Source organism: Apium graveolens, chromosome 4 (genome assembly GCF_009905375.1).
Source record: "Apium graveolens cultivar Ventura chromosome 4, ASM990537v1, whole genome shotgun sequence".
Lineage (NCBI taxonomy): Eukaryota > Viridiplantae > Streptophyta > Magnoliopsida > Apiales > Apiaceae > Apium > Apium graveolens.
The window spans coordinates 264,139,354-264,154,228 of record NC_133650.1 but is presented as its reverse complement, the minus strand read 5'-3'; positions in this window follow the sequence as shown (position 1 = coordinate 264,154,228).

Sequence of the window (14,875 nt, the reverse complement as noted above, 5' to 3'; positions counted from 1 at the left end):
GAGTCACAGCCAAAATCTCTAGTAATAGAAGCACCTCAAACACCTAACTCACCCACAAACTCACTGGATGTGGATATGATAAACACATCAATTCCTGATTCCCCTTCTTTAACTTTGTTGGGGAAGCCAAAATCTAGTGCAAGTGAGTATCATCTTTTAGATGATTTGTTGGCTCACTTGCCAATTCTTTCAGGAACTGTTGAATCATCTGTGCCCAAAATATCTTCAATCAGGACAGAGTCCACAATAGTTTCTTTTCCTAGGTCATTCATTTCTACTCTCTCGATGGATATTGCTCATTCTTTGAGTAGTGATTATATCTCGACGGATAAGCTTAACAGCAATTATCCGTCGGATAGCAAAACCACTCACCCGATGGATATCACTCATCTGTCGAGTATCTCTGCACAGCCTCAAAATTTATTTATTTCAAGTACAGAAGATTTAGTGGTTGTACAGTCACTATTAGGATTGAGAGAGAAGAGTATTTTGAGTGAGAGTCTGGGTTGCTCCCAGGAAAAAGGAGAGGAAATGAGTGAAACTATGCAATCCATTTCTTCAGGATTGGCAAAAGAGAGTGAGAGGAGTCCCACCTTAGAAGGTGAAGGTGAGGGTGTGAGGGTGGGGAGCCAGGGTGAGACCCTGATGCAACAAAAGAGAGAAAATGAGAGAAATACAGGTACTAGAGCTATAAGGATGAATGTCATTGTTAGTGAGTCAATGAATGTCCAGGATGCAGACAGGGAGGGACTATCTCAGCAACCTAAAGCTGTTATAGATTCCACCTCCCTTGATGCTGAGGCATTTACTCACCATGTTCCAGCTTATCAACTTCTAGCTGAACAGGGAAATGATAATGCAGAAATGATGCTCAATCTGGTGCATACCACACAGTCTATGATAAGAGCTAAGGATGCCATCACAGCTTTGCCTTCTACAGCTGGTGATGTGGATTATGAGACTGGTGATTCAACTGATTTCTTTGGTGATGAAAGTGGGGAGGGTGAAGATGAAACAATGGACATAGGGGGAGAAGTAGGTTCCAGTTCAAGATCAGGTATGCCATCATGGGCATTTTCAAAGCACTGTGATGAGCACTACTTCAAAACAACCCTGATCCAACTAATCAATTAGACAAATACTGCTCTTCAGACCACTACAAATGCCAGCATCAAGAAGCTCCTTCAAGCACATCTAGCCTCTCTGCAACTTCAACAAATACAAGGCTTCCAATATGCTAGGGATGTAAACACCATCAAGGGTGATATTGAGGAGATGAAGAAGGCCATTTCAGACAAGATGGATTCTAAACTTCCAGAAGCTATAATGCTTGACATCAAGAGGCAATTAAGGAAAAATTATGATCTTGCAACCAAGATAGATCTCTTGGATACAAGAATGTCAGCCATGGAAGCATCTTTAACAGCCATTCACCTTCATCAAGCCCAACAGACATATTTAATTCAAAAATTGGTGGCTGCTCAAACCCCCTCCTCTAATCAACTTGATGATAACAAAAAGGGGGAGAAAGGACCAAGTGAGGGGGAGAAGCTTCAAATTCAAATCAGCAAAGTAATTGTGCCTTCAATTACTATCTCAAAGCCACCAGTTACAGGCAGTATAGATCTGATCAATGCAGTAGCAGCCAACATAAGAGCAGCTGATAAGGAGAAGTTGAGTTTAGTCAACTGGGAGAAAATTGATGAGGATATACAAAAGAAGTTTGAACTAGTCAAGGAGCCATTAAAGTCAGCCATCCATCACTCTCAAGTCAAGCAAATTCCTGTGAATGAGATGAGCATGGACTATCTAGAAAGGGGACAGTCATCCTGCATCAAATCTCCAAAGGCAGAAACAATTCTGAAACCAAGGGTAAACTATTCAAAATTGTAACGTCTGGGAAATATTACGTAAATATTTTTATCAATAAATATTTATTATGTGATTTTATGTGAATTTTGGTGAATTATTTGATAATTAATATTAATATTTGGATATTTATTTCTGATAAAAGTCTGAGTTTGATGGAACATGACCAGCTCTTTTTCTAAATAATCATTCCTCCTTTTACAAGCAAGATTTTCAGAAGTTAATCTTTCACATGTTAAAGTTTGGTCTCTATAGCTAATGAACATGGTTTTAAGATATCTTCTCAACTCATTAATATCATCAGTATGAAAAGCATAAGTAGTTTGAGGTACCTTTAACTCAGCAGCTTCAGTAATGCTTTCAGCATTTGCCATATCAGCATTTGCCATCAAGGCATAGTTCTCATCACTTTCAGAATCTAAGGTGTCTGTCCAGTTTTTCTTCTTTGTGACAAGAGCCTTGCCTTTGTCACTCTTCACTTTCTTGCAATCAGGAGATATGTGGCCTTTTTCACCACAGTTGTAGCATTTGGCATTTGTATAATCTCCTATGTCAGACTTTCCTCCTTTGCCTTCAGATTTTCTGAAATTCTTCTTATCAGAACTTGCACCTCTCCTGGAAAACTTCTTCCCCTTCCTGAACTTCCTGTATGCAATCTTCTTGATTCCTTTCACCATAAGAGCACACAGCTTTATCATCTCTTCATCAACATCCTTCTCAGGCAAGCTTTCAGTTTCTGAGTCATCATCACTATCAGAACTTGATGACTCAGTATCAGACTTTGTGAAGAGAGCTTTACCCTTGCCTTTCCTTGAGGTAGCTGCCTTGGGAGATTCTTCTTCAGCCTTAAGAGCAACTGTCCTTGACTTTCCTCCTTTCCTCTTGCTTCTTTGTTCCATCTCAAGTTCATGAGTCTTGAGCATCCCATAAATTTCATCAAGAGTCGTTTCATCAAGATTATAGTTGTCTCTTATAGTTGTTGCCTTCAAATCCCAACTTTCAGGAAGAGCTAATAGGAATTTAAGGTTTGAATCTTCAAGATCATACTCCTTATCAACCAGTGACAAATCATTCAAGAGCTTGACAAATCTGTCATATAAATCAGTCAATGACTCATTTGGCTTTGAGTCAAAGTGTTCATACTCTTGAGTGAGTATTGTCTTCCTATTTTTCTTGGTCGAATCAGTTCCCTGACATCTTGTTTCCAAGGCATCCAATATCTCCTTTGCAGTCTTGCAGTTAATTACCCTATTTGACATTACATTATCAATGGCACTATGCAGTAAGTGTCGTACCTTTGCATCCTTAGCAATTGAAGCGATATCTTCAGCAGTGTAATCACTCTTCTCCTTTGGTACAGACTTTGCTGCTTCACCTGCAACTGCAATAGTGAGCTTTGTTGGATTGTGAGGTCCTTCCTTGATTCTGTCAAGATATTCTGGATCTGTAGCTTCCAGAAACATAGTCATCCTCACCTTCCATATGGGATATTCAGACAGTTTCAATATGGGAACTCTAATAGTCTCATATCGACTATGGATTTGTGTCTTTGGTGGTTCTTCAGTTTTGGTGGGCTTGGTTGGAGTTTCTGCTTCAGACATGATTGTTTTTGGATCTTAAACTGTTTGTGTGTTAACAGATAGGCTCTGATACCACTTGTTAGGTCACACACACTGTAGAGGGGGTGAATACAGTGTATAGCACAATCAAATCGAATTCTAATAACACAAGTAACAGAAGACAAACTTTATTTAAAGCAATAAACTCTGTTACAGTATGGAACTGTCCTCTCTCAGTGATGAACAAATATCACGAGAGCTGCTAGGGTTACAATGAATAATATTCTTGATAATGATAACACTTATAGTGTAAACCCTATGTCTGTGTTTATATACTACACAGTTACAAGATAATCGCTAATTGATATGGAATATAATTCTGTTTCCTAAAATATATCAATCAGATATCTTTTCTTCCAAGTATTCTATTCTTCATAGAATTCCTTCTTCATGCATATCTCTTCATACGTTTGTCTTGATCTTCTTTTCCTTTCAATCAACCGCCTTCCTTATCTGAACGTTTCCTTTAGGTCCTGATATTATCTTCTGATAAATATCTACTGAACCTTAAGTACTGATAACTTAAGTTCTGACTTCAGTATAAGTGTTGATTTCAGTTAAGTACTGATTTGTCCTGTTTAAGTAAGATCTGAAAACTAAATATAAATCATATTAGTCATGACATTATCAAATATATCTAACAATAGTCACATGGGTTGATTACACACAAAAAGAATGTGGCAGCCTATAATCAGGTTTTAGAGAACAAAGAAGCATTTTCATTTTCATGCTTACTTGAAGAAAATCAAAGATACTGGATGGAGAAATGAAGAAGCATGTGATTAGACAAAGACACATTTTATTTTATTAGTTTGTCTTTTTCACTTGTAACTTGGTAATACATAAACCAAGAGTAGCTAGTAGTAAATTAAGCAATCAACTAGAGAAATAGAAAAAGCTGTATCTGTGAAGAATTTCTCAGTTCTTTATAATTCTACTTGTAAGTAGCTGTGTACAATCTTTGTATCACAGAGTTCTCAAAATATATATATATATAGATATATATATATATCTGGTGGATAAGTTCAATCCACCAGAAAGTTTTTAAATACTTGTGTTTAAATTACTTTGTGTTATGAATACATTAATACTTTCATTCTGTAATTTTGCATATTCAAACACTGTTAGGTATATTTGTTTGAGAAGTTCTTAAAACTAAGAAGAAACCAAGAATTACATTCACCCCTCCTCTTGTAATTCAACTGTTAGATTGTCCGGGATTAACAATTGGTATCAGAGCAAGCTCTTGACATACTAAGAGTTTAAAGATCTAAACAACTAACAAGATGAGCAGGAAGGATATTGGAGTAAAAATTCCATTCTTGGATAAAGACAACTATCACCATTGGAAGGTAAAAAAGCACCTGCATCTTCTCTCTTAAGATGAAAGTTATGTGGACTGCATTGTGAAAGGCCCTCATGTTCCTAGAAAAGCTGCTATAGATACTGAATGAGCTGTAGTGATGAGCAAACTGTTTCAAAGCCACGAGCAGAATGGAGAGATGAAGATATTGAGAAAGTACATAAAGAAAATAAGGCCATGAACATTCTGTTCAATGGTCTTGATGGAGATATGTTTGACAATGTCATCAACTGCAAGACTGCTAAAGATATTTGGGATACAATTTAAATCATATGTGATGGAACTGAGCAAGTGAGGGAAAATAAAATGTAACTTCTAATTCAGCAGTATGAGCACTTTCATTATGAAGATAGTGAATCTCTAAGTGACATTTTTATTAGATTTCAAAAACTACTAAATGCACTAAAACTGCATGGAAGAGTCTATCAAACAAAAGATTCAAACTTGAAATTCCTTATATCTCTACCAAAAGAGTGGAAGCCTATGACTGTCTCTCTCAGAAATTCTCAAGACGACAAGTGCTAGTCCCTTAACAATGTAACAAGAATTACAGAAGGGGGGTTGAATGGAATTCTTGAAACTTTTTCTTGAATAAAAATGTTCTAACTCAAATATATATATGTGTGTGAATTGATTAGTAGAATACGGAATAGTTACTTGAAATGAATCAAAACACAAGTAATTAAAAACAAGAGTCTTTAAAAACTTTCTGGTGGATTGAATGATTCCACCAGAGATATATAATATATATCGAGAGAACTCTGTGTGCAAAAAGCTCACATCTGCTTACAAATATTGAACAACTAAGAATACAGAGAAATGCTAAGAGTTCAAGCTTACAAATATTTTTCTCTAGTATCTCAGATTTTTTATTTGCTACTTCTTGGTTTGTATATCACCAAGATTACAGAGTAATAAGACAAGATAATAAAACAAAATCTATCTAGTCTAATATAATGCTACTTCATTACTCTATTCTAGCATCTTTGAATATCTTCATAATAGCATGGAAATGGCAATGCTTCTTTGTTCTCGAAAACCCAGTTGAATAGGCTACCACATTCCATTTGCATACACTCGACGCATGTGACTGTGTTATCACTGTCAACAGATATTTGAATTCTTTATCCGTCAGGTTTATGATCATCCGTCGAGTTATTGATCATCCATCGAGTTGTTGATTATCCGTCGAATTCAATATTATTTATCCGTCGGGTAGCAATCAGGCACTTGACTCCATTTCATTTATGCGGAATTACAAGACATCATCTATGTACAATTAATAAACCTACTCTGCATATCTAGTTACAGTCAACATGACTTAAGTACTACTACAGATTCTAAACAAGGTGTATGCAGAAATGTGCTACAGACTTATTGTTACGTAAGCTACTCACTCGATGGATAATAAATCATCATCCGTTGGGACTAAAATGAGTTATCCGTCGGGACTATAATCCTTATCCGTCTAGTGCTACATTTTCACTAAGTAAAATCTACCAAGGTGTTTTGTTCATGAAATCATCAAGTACACAACATATGCACAACAACAAGGAATTTACTTTGGAGAGACTGTATGGCATTCTAAAGGCTTATGAGCTTGAAATGGAACAAGAAGAATAAATAGAGAAAGGAAGGAAGAAAGGAGGATCTATAGCTTTGGTGGCTGAACAAGAGAGAGTGAAAGAGATGAAGTTTGAAGCTATGGAATCTGCACCAAACCCCAAGGTTTGTGAAGGAAAAGGAAAGGGGCTAGTAGCTGAACATGAAGACCATCTTAGTCAAAATGAAATGGAGGAAATATATGAACATCTAGCTTTCCTGTCAAGAAGGTTTGCCAAGCTCAAATTCAAAAAGAATTTTGGAGTAGCCAAGCCAAATAGAAACATGGTGGATAAATCCAAATTCAAGTATTTCAAATGTGACTTGAGTGGTCATTTTGCAAATGAGTGCAAAAATCCTAATCCTGAGAAAAAGAAATTTGAGCAACTTGACTAAAAAAAGAAATACTTTGAATTGATCAAACAAAAAGAGAGAGCTTTTTTGACTCAAGAAAATGACTGGGCAGCAGATGGGGAAGATGAAGATGAGGAACCAAGCTATGTAAACCTAGATCTGATGGCCAAATCAGATGAAGCAGAGGTCAGTTCTTCAAGCAATTAGGTAATCACTACTAATCTAGCACATCTTTCTAAAGCCGAGTGGAATGATGCTATAAATGACATGTCCACAGAGTTGTATAACTTACGTGTTACACTTAAGTCACTCACTAAAGAAACACCATAATTAAAGATAACAATCTGTTTTTAAGTGAGAGAAATGATGTGTTAGAAACTCAATTTATTGAGTTTGAGAAACTGAAAATAGAGTATAGAATTGCTAAAGAAGAACTAACTGAATCCTTAAAGAAAGAGGAGATTTTAAGAAAGCAACTTGAACGAGAACATGAGGTAATTAAGGCTTGAAAATTATCTAGAGATGTCCATACTCAAATTACCAAAGTTCAAGGTATAGAGTCTTTCTGTGAGGAAGCCTGGAAAAAGAGTAAAGAAAAACTGGATCCTAGTTCGGAAGAAGGACTTTCAACGAATGTGGATTCAACGGATAATGAAGATTATTTGTCGAATGACAAAGAACCACATCCATCGAGTGAAAGAAAGCCAATTAGCAAAGTCAAGCTAGCTAAGTTAAATGAAAAATATGGATCAATTTCCAAGAACTTTGTTATAGGAGAAACAAGTTAAATTAAGGAGAACAAAAGAGTCAATGTGGGACATCTATCAATGAGGCAACTAAATGATAGATTGGAGAAAATTGAGGTAAAGGCATAATCAAAAAGGAAAAATAATAGAAATGGAATGGTAGGAATAACAAACATAACAACTACACACGTAATAAATATGAACCTAGAAAAATCTGTGTGAAGTGTGGTAGTGTTAATCATCTGTCTGTTAATTGCAAGTCCGCTATGCCTGCATCTATGTTTGCACCTCCCTCATTTTCTAGCATGCCCACAATGCCTGCACAGAATATGAATGCATAATTTGCTAATATGCCATTTGCACAAAATCCTTACTATGCTACATTTAGTATGCCTCAAATGCCATTTAACATGCCATACTTGAATAACATGTTTGCACATACTATGCCATTTCATGATAATCAACCTGTGTATGATAATTCTGCAATTATGAGTGGTTTTCAAAGCCCTACTCTATTGACCAAGGTTGAATCTCAATCACCTGAGTCAAATGGGGACAAGCCTAAGAAACCTAAAAAGAAGGCTAACGAGGCAGGACCCAAGAAAACTTGGGTACCGAAATCAACTTGATTTGATTTCGATGTGTTCAATGCACATGACTAGTGATTCCATCCTGCTCGCTAAGTTCAAGGAGAGGGCTGACCTAAGTATCACTTTTAGAGACGACAACAAGGGTTATACTGTGTGATATGGCTTGATTTCTAAAGACAATGTCATCATAGAGGAAGTTGCCCTAGTGGATGGACTCAAGCATAATTTGTTGAGTATCAGCCAGCTTTGTGGTAAGGACAACTCAGTAACATTCAACTCTGAAGCCTGTGTTGTGACCAATAAGAAAAGTAACAAAGTGGTTCTCACTGGAGTGAGAAAAGGAAATGTGTATCTAGATGACTTCAACTCATCAAATGCAGAATCTGTCACTTGTCTTTTCAACAAAGCAAGTCAAGATGAAAGTTGGCTATGGCACAAGAAGCTGTCCCATATGAACTTCAAGACAATGAATGTATTAGTAAGAAAAGATCTTATAAGAGGCATTCCTCAAGTTGAGTTCTCAAAGGATGGACTATGTGATTCCTATCAGAAAGGAAAATAGATCAAGACATCATTCAAAAAGAAGCTTTAATCTACAATTGAAGAACCTCTTCAACTTGTGCATATGGATTTATTTGGACCAGTCAATGTATTGTCAATCTCAAAGAAAAGATATTACCAAGTGATTGTTGATGATTTCTCAAAGTTCAGTTGGACATATTTTCTTAAATCTAAATATGAAACTAGTGAAATCATTATCAATCATATAAGACAAGTCAACAATCATCCTGATCTCAAAGTTAGAAAAATCAGAAGTGACAATGGAACTGAGTTCAAGAATTCTGTTATGAGGTTGTTTTATGAAGAAAATGGAATCATCCATGAAGTTTTAGCAGATAGAACTCCACAAGAAACTGGAGTGGTGAAAAGAAAGAACATATCTCTTATTGAAGCTTCAAGGACAATGCTAGAAGAATCAAAGTTACCAACTTACTTTTGGGATAAAACTGTAAATACTGCATGCTACACTTATAATATTTCTTTGGTCAATCAAGCAAAATGCATGACGCCCTATCAATTATTCAAGAACACAAGGCCAACACTAAACTTTCTTCATGTCTTTGGCTGCAAGTGCTAGATCCTAAGGAATCAAACTGAGCAACATGGAAAGTTTGATGCCAGAGCAGATGAAGGTATTTTTATTGGGTATGCTGTTGGAAAAGCATACAGAGTCTACAATCTCATAACCAACATTGTTATGGAATCTATACATGTTGTATTTGATGATAAGAAGATTGAAGGATTGCAAGATGAAGGTTTTCATAAAAGCCTCAAATTTGACAATGTTGAGATGATTTGTGATGACAGTGAAGATGAAAGTGATCAAGAAATAATCTCTAAGGATAATGCAGAAAATTCAGCAACAAATGAAGCACATAATTCAACATCCGTCGAGAGACAAAGTGCATCAGTCGTTGAGAGACAATCTGCATCATCCATCGAGAGGAAAATATCAACATCCATTGAGCCATCAATAGGAGTTGAAATTCAATACAGATCACACTCAGAAAGGACACCAACTTCAAGTCAAAGATCCACAAACTCAGGGAGGTTTCTTCTAATCAAAACTCAGTCACACATCAAGACAATTATGAGGCCTCTTCATCTAGAACTAATCTACCACAACGAAGAAAATAGACTAGAGATCACCCATTTGAATTAATTATTGGTGATGCATCTTCAAGAGTGCAAACTAGAAAAGTAACTCAACAAGAATATCTATACAACAGCTTCCTATCTCAGGAAGAGCCTAAAAGGTAGAAGAAACTTTGTTGGATCCTGATTGGGTTTTAGCTATGCAGGAAGAGCTAAACTAATTTAAAAGAAATAAGGTATGGAAGTTGGTACCCAAACCTAAAGGCAAAAATCCTATTGACACCAAATGGGTATTCAGAAATAAGATGGATGAAAATGGCATAGTAGTCAGGAACAAAGCTAGATTGGTTGCTAAGAGCTATTATCAGCAAGAAGGAATAGATTTTAATGAAACATTTGCTCATGTTGCAAGACTTGAAGCAATCAGAATCTTTCTAGCCTATGCAGCCCATGCCAATTTTAAAGTCTATCAAATGGATGTCAAAAGTGCCTTTCTGAATGGAGATTTGGAGGAGGAAGTCTATGTCAGTCAACCTCCTGGTTTTGAAGATCCCAACTTTCCAGAATATTTCTACTATCTTTTGAAAGCACTTTATGGATTGAATCAAGCACCTAGAGCCTAGTATGACACTTTGTCAAAGTTTCTCTTAGAAAATCATTTCACAAGAGGTACTGTAGATAAAACTTTATTCTTTAGAAATGTTAATGGCTCTAGTATACTAGTTCAGATTTATGTAGATGATATTATATTTGATTCTACAGATGAGAAACTTTGCAAAAAGTTTGCCAAATTGATGCAAAGTAAATATGAAATGAGCATGATGGGAGAACTAACTTACTTTCTTGGTTTACAAGTTAAGCAAGTTAATGATGGAATATTCATTAGTCAAACAAAATATATTTATGATCTTTTAAAGAAGTTTGACTTAATGGATTGCACATCTGCAAAAACTCCCATGGCCACTGTGACGACTGAGAATTTTTCGATGTAATTAAGTCAATAAAGTATATTTTATGTGATGTGATTCTAATTATGTGATTAAGTGTTGATTAAATGTCTTTACTGTATATTAGAATATAGGAGCGAAAGTAAAAACGTTCCAATTTAAAGAGTCGGCTTATGAATTAAGCTGTGTTGTCGGGCTGTCAGGTAGAACGGAACCCGTCCTAATAAGGGTTTAAAGAATATAAAATGTGAATTATATGTGATTGAGTGAAATGAATGTTTAAATAAAGTATTTCGTCCTAAGTGACGTGTCGGTCGATAATGATAATGAGAAGCGTAATCGAAACGTTGAGCGTCGGGCCGTCAGGATGAACGTGACCCGATACGCGTAAAAAAGGGGTAAAGATTAAAGAAGGACAAATTCTATGATCAAACCTGAGTTGTTATGTAATCGTATATGTGTGATTGCTTATCTGTGTGCATGATTATGTGCTTTGTGATATTTTTATGAATTTAAAGGAATTATTTAATTTAAATGAAGGTTTATTTAACCTTCGCGCATTTTTATAAAATTATCTGAGTAAGATAAAAATATGGGATTTGTTTTGTTATCTTCATAATAGTCCTAGGGACTTTCTAAAAATAATGGATGGATTTATTTGGTAGACATTGCATTTTAAATTAATTTTTATGTGGAAAAATGTTATTATTAGCACGAACTTGCGAAAATCATATAAAATCAACCGTACTCTTAAAAATCTATTATGAGTAATGGTTGGAAAGCTAATTTCGAGATCTACGTATTAAAATTGTCACTTGCAATAATTTTTGACTTTCCGAGAGAGATATATTTTATAATTGATTTTTGTTACATTTGAGTAAAAAGAAAGAATCAATTAGGCATAAAAGGGATTTAGTAGATTACTAAAATGCCCTTGCCTTTGATAGTTTATAAACCATCTCCCCCCTTTTTCTTTTCTTTCTCGTGCACTCCACTCTCCCCTTCTCTTTTCTTTTTCACTCTCTTCCTCTCGGCTACTCTCTCTATCTCTCTCGGCTCTCTCCATCTCTTCTCTCTCTCTTGCATGAAACACTCAAACCTCACTCAAACTCAAAGATATTGCTCTCTTTAGTCTCTATTTTCGGTATACATCTTAATTTTCATTTGCATGTGAGTATTTGTGTAAGTGTTTTGGTGATCATCTTTATGGTAGTGTTCAAGGAAATTGATTTCTTGATACAAAACTATAAGAGTGAATTCAAGAAGATTAAGTGGTTTAAAACTCAAGTGGAGACCCGTTTCGGGCTCTCTTAAGTTCGACCACCACCGGCTATGATCCAAGGAGAGCCGGTGGAGTTTTTATGATATGTTAATTTGATTTTTAAGCCTTGCATGTTTTGGTTTCTTGAGGGTTTGAAAAAGGGTTTTGTATTTTTAGAAACTCAAGTATGTGATTGATAAATGGATTGCATTGATAGTTTTAAAAAGAAATTGGATGTGTGTAAATGAACTGTTGGTTAGAAAATCAAAAATTAAGGTTTGCATGTTGGGTTATAATTCGGCTTTGTGTTAATTAGAAAGGAAATGGGATTTGATGACTTGATCTTAGTAAAAGCTGAGCCTAATTAGTGAAAAATGTGATTGCATGTTAGAACAAGTTATGCATGTCAATGTTTAGTCCTTGAGTTGTGAATCTTGATTTTGCCGAATAGAAAATGGGTCTAAAAGAGATTTGTTTGATGATTAAGTGAATGCATGCTTGTCGAATGAATAATTTGATTAAAGCCTAAATCATTATTGATGTTTTGTTTTGTGATTCGAAAATCTTGATGAAAATGAATTGAATGACTAAGTTAAGGTTTAAAACAAGTGGGAAATGTGATATACAATTTTGCATGTCAAAATTGATCCTTGCATGTAGGATTTATTGAAAAACCCGAATGGGTCTTAGGCTTAAAAAGAGAATTAAGTTGATTTTTGCTAAATATCTTAATGGCTAGTGAGAACTTGATTGCATGGTAATGATTGGATGGTGTTTGTATTCGAATTTTGATAATTAAAAGAAGGTATTGATTTTCGATTCTTAATGTGATTATGATTCGGATTTTTGATTAAAAAGGATGAAGTTTAATTGCATAAATGACTCTTGCGATTTGCATTATTTGTGTTTGATAATATGAGATTGAAATTGAGTATACATGGTTGTGCTTTATGTGTATGGCTGAATGATATATAAGTAGAAAAGCGATCGATTTGGTTCCAATACCTTACTAAGTGATTGCATGTGAAATCCTAGGAGATATGTGATTCATTTGTGTGATTGGTTGTTGTTATGGTTCGAATTAAGGAATAAAAGAAAAAGGGAATTAAATCGTTTGTTATTAAAGAACTATAAGTGACAGTTATGGTCACAAAAGATTTAGTTGTGAATAAATCATGTACTCGTAAGAGTTATATTAGTGTGATTTGAGAAATAGTTAAGGTTAAGCAAGTACGCGTCGATTGTTAAGATATAAAGGTACGAGAAAGGAATGTGTTATGTGTTATGTGCTTATGTGTATAAGCTATACTCGTATATTTGAGTCAAGAATATAATCGAGCTATCGTAATTGAGTGATCGTTCCGGGAACGAGAGTTGAGAAACTGATTAAGGTTTTGGTTTTTATTGTAGATTCGAAGCGTGAGGGCATTCAGGCTAGGAAAGGAAAGGTACTAGGTGGCAGTAGTTCAACCTTCAGGAAAGCCAATTCAAGCAAGTAACTCTCATTACTTGTGAAAATGATTATAGAGAGGATGTTGTTCATACCATGTAGAGTATGGAATTGTTACTTAATGAATCCCCTGTTAATGACTTGAGATATCCTGTTTTGATTCTGATACACTGTTATTGATAAGATTATTGATTCAACCCTTTTGGTAACCTATCCTTTCTGTTTCAAGTTATTTATTAAGCCATGAATTGTATTGAACCCTATAATTATCCTTGCAAACCCTATTTAATGATACCTCACTTGTTGATCACACTACTGATCCCTAAACAGATGTTGATCCCTCTAACTTAAGTACCTTGTTATCCTTGATACAGAATCCTTAAGAATTGTTCATTGCTTATCTTTGAACCACTCCCTGAACTTTGTTTTTCTTAAAATTTGAATTAAGAATGAGCTTCGACTCGAAAAAGTCTGAATGATTTCATATTCTTGGTAATGATAAAATGGATTTTAGAAAACCTATTTGTTTTTCCAACTCAAGGTTTTCCAAACAAATTCCTGATGGATTGGATTGGGACGTAAGAGACTAGTGGGACTAGTCCAGTCATGGTAAGAGGCTAGCGGGGCTTGTCCAACTTAAGACTGAAATTATGCCGATTAGTACCTTAAAGACCGGATGGAGGTCGGTATGGGCTGATCACCCGTATTATAATGAAATGGAAAGATAAAGTGATCCAATCAAGGGTTCTAATGGGTTATTTAAAAGGGAACTAAAACTTTCTGTTCAGTAAATTGATTCTTGAAAATGAAAATGGTTTATATTGTTTTGAAAAGAGTTGATTATGTTAATGTGAAGCTTAAAGCTCGAGAACCCTGATTTTTAATCTGTTGATCATATGATTGATTCCATATAATGAAATACTGTTGATTTCCTCTTTCTGAAAGATCTATTCTGATCCTTTAATGATTTATGATGAATGTCGGCTTTCTTTCTACATTGAGCCTTGTTCCTTGAAAGCCCCACATTATCTTTCATAACCTTTCCTTGACCCTAATGCTGGAAATATGCCACCTAGAACAAATAAAGTAGAATGCCCTGAGCTTGGTAAAGTATATTATGAATTGATATCGTAGAACTGCTTTATAGTTACTTGCTGAGTTTTATACTCATATGTTTTGTTTTAATCTAACCATGGCAGTTAAGCAAGAAGATGGCTAGGCTTAGGCGCACTGCTCGTAAGAGCGTACCTGGTGGGCCCTATCGTGTTGAGGGCTTCCGGTTGCTAGAGCAGGTAGTGGTATTTTTGAGTGAGCACGCGCCTAGAAGGAAATCTGAAAAGATACAATGGTTTATCTGTCGGTTCCCAGCTGGAATCGATATTGGGGTTGTAAGTTATATTTTATGATTGGTAGTTGTA